Raw genomic sequence first — 2,500 nt, 5'->3', positions numbered from 1 at the left:
GTTCTCAGAGTTAGTTGCTGAATTAATTCCTGAATATGACAGCTTTCTCGTATGTGGAGATTTTAATATTCATGTCTATTGTCTGTCCAGCCAACTGGTAAATGAGTTTCAAAGTCTTTTGAACTCCTTTGACCTGACACAATCAGTACATGACCCAACGCATCAGCATGGTCACACACTGGACCTTATAATCTCACATGGACTTCCGGTATCCATCTCAGAAATAACTGACATTTGCATCTCGGATCACTTTCCTGTCATTTTTGAATTTACTGCTCCCCTTTCTGCCATCAAATCTCTCACCCCAGCCTGCCGCCGCCGTACCATCACTGCCACCACAGCTGGAGAGTTTGCTGCTACATTCATGAACACTAGTCTTTACATCCAGGATGAGTTGGCTTCTTCTCCTCTGTGCCCAGAGGATTTTATCTCTGCCCTCTACTCCACCTGCACAGGGATTTTGGACTCCATTGCACCTTTCAAGGACAGATCCATGAAAACCAAACCTGACCCTTGGCTCAATGATACTACGCGTGCCCTCAGGCAGCACTGCAGACAAGCTAAGCGCAGGTGGAAGAAGGACAAGTTGCATGTATCACTGGGTATACTGCGTGATAGTCTTTCTGACTATCAAAAAGCGTTAAAGAATGTATGTACTTGTCAAATGTAATTTCCACCAGCTGTAATCGGCCTAGGGTGTTATTTAATACAATCCAGTCTGTCATAAATCCGTCTTGCAATGTTCTGAAACATGCATCAAAGTCAACTTGTGATGAATTTCTTAATCATTTTGTTGACAAGGTGGCCTCCGTTAGGCAGAACATTATCAACACGTCCAATGGTCTTGACATATGCTCTTCTTCTATGCCCTCATTTGTGTTTAATATGTTTGAGCCAGTGTCCCTATCTCTTCTCTCTGAGGTGGTCCAGCAGTTATCCCCAACTAACTGTCCTCTAGACATTATTCCATCCAGAGTACTGAAATAGGTTTTTAACAAAAGGGGCCCATGTCTCCTCTCATTTATTTACAGCTGCCTCAGTTCAGGGTCTGTCCCAGATGTTTTTAAGCATGCTGTGGTCAGGCCTGTTCTCAAGAAATCCAATCTCGATCCTGCAATACTGTCTAACTACAGACCAGTGTCTCATTTATCTTTTTTATCTAAGGTTTTAGAAAAAGTTGTTTTCATCCAGTTGCAGTCTTTTTTGGAAAGAAATCATATCCTAGAGAAATTCCAGTCTGGATTTAGAACACGTCATAGCAATGAATCCGCTCTCCTAAAGGTACAGAATGATATTCTTTTGTCCCTTGATTCTAAAAAACCTGTGCTGCTAGTGATTTTGGACATCACTGCTGCATTTGTTACTGTTGACCACTCGATTCTCCTGACACGCCTGGCACAACAAGTTGGCCTTCAAGATCCCGTACTGCAATGGTTTAGGTCATATTTATCAAACTGGACTTTCTCTGTTATGATTGGTGATCTCTCCTCCTCCCCAGCTGCTTTGACCTCTGGTGTTCCACAGGGTTCCATTTTGGGCCCTGTTCTATTTCCTTTGTACATGTTGCCATTAGGGTTGATTATTTCAAAGCACAACGTTTCGTTTCATCTCTATGCAGATGATTTACAAATCTATCTGCCAGTCTGCCAAATTCTTCTGATGCTCTTGAATCCATCCACAGATGTTTGTATGACATCAAACTCTGGCTGTCACAGAATTGTCTCTGTGTGAATGAGGGTAAAACAGAATGTATTCTTTTTGGCACCTCCAACCTTCCCAGTTTTGTTGCTGCTGGTCTTGATTCTCCAGCCCCTCATTTTAGCCAAGCAGTCAAAAATTTGGGGGTGACTTTAGACACCAGTTTAAACGTCCAGCTACACATTGACTCTGTTGTCAAGGCAGGATTTTTCCATCTTGCAAAGATCAAGCCCTTTCTGAGTTGGAGTGATCTAGAGAAAGCCATTCACGCTTTTATTAGTTCCTGGCTAGACTATTGCAACGCTCTTTATGTTGGAGTCAATCAAGCTCGTCTGCTTCACCTGCAACTTGTACGGAATGCTGCAGCTCGTATGCTGATTAATACTCATAAATATGATCATATCACACCAACCCTGAATTCCCTCCACTGGCTTACAGTTGTATACAGTTCCGGATACAATTTAAACTTCTGCTGTTTGTTTTTAGTGCAGTCAATGGCCTGGCACCTTCTTACTTGTGTGAGTCAGTAAGCTTTTACAAACAAAGTAGAGCTTTACGTTCTGCTGACCAGAACATACTAGAGGTCCCTCGGTCGAGGTACAAACAGTGGGGTGATGGCTCCTTTGCAGTGGCCGGTCCTAAACCCTGGAACACAATTCCTTATGAGTTGCGTACTATTACTGACCTGCCTCTGTTTAAAGCCAAACTCAAGACTCACTTATTTGAAATGGCTTTTGGCTTATAATCATTTTCTGTGTTTTGTATATCTCACTGTTATTTTATTTCAATTTCATTTTATTTC

General features: G+C 42.3%; 1 protein-coding gene across 2 annotated transcripts in view; it reads right to left on the bottom strand.

The window, feature by feature from the left end:
• Positions 1 to 2,500, bottom strand: part of LOC131357009 (cytochrome c oxidase subunit 6B1-like) — a 40,590-nt gene that overhangs the window by 34,038 nt on the left and 4,052 nt on the right. The window lies entirely within an intron of this gene.

Source organism: Hemibagrus wyckioides, linkage group LG01, assembly GCF_019097595.1.
Source record: "Hemibagrus wyckioides isolate EC202008001 linkage group LG01, SWU_Hwy_1.0, whole genome shotgun sequence".
NCBI classification, from domain to species: domain Eukaryota; kingdom Metazoa; phylum Chordata; class Actinopteri; order Siluriformes; family Bagridae; genus Hemibagrus; species Hemibagrus wyckioides.
This window is presented reverse-complemented; position numbering and strand designations above follow the sequence as displayed.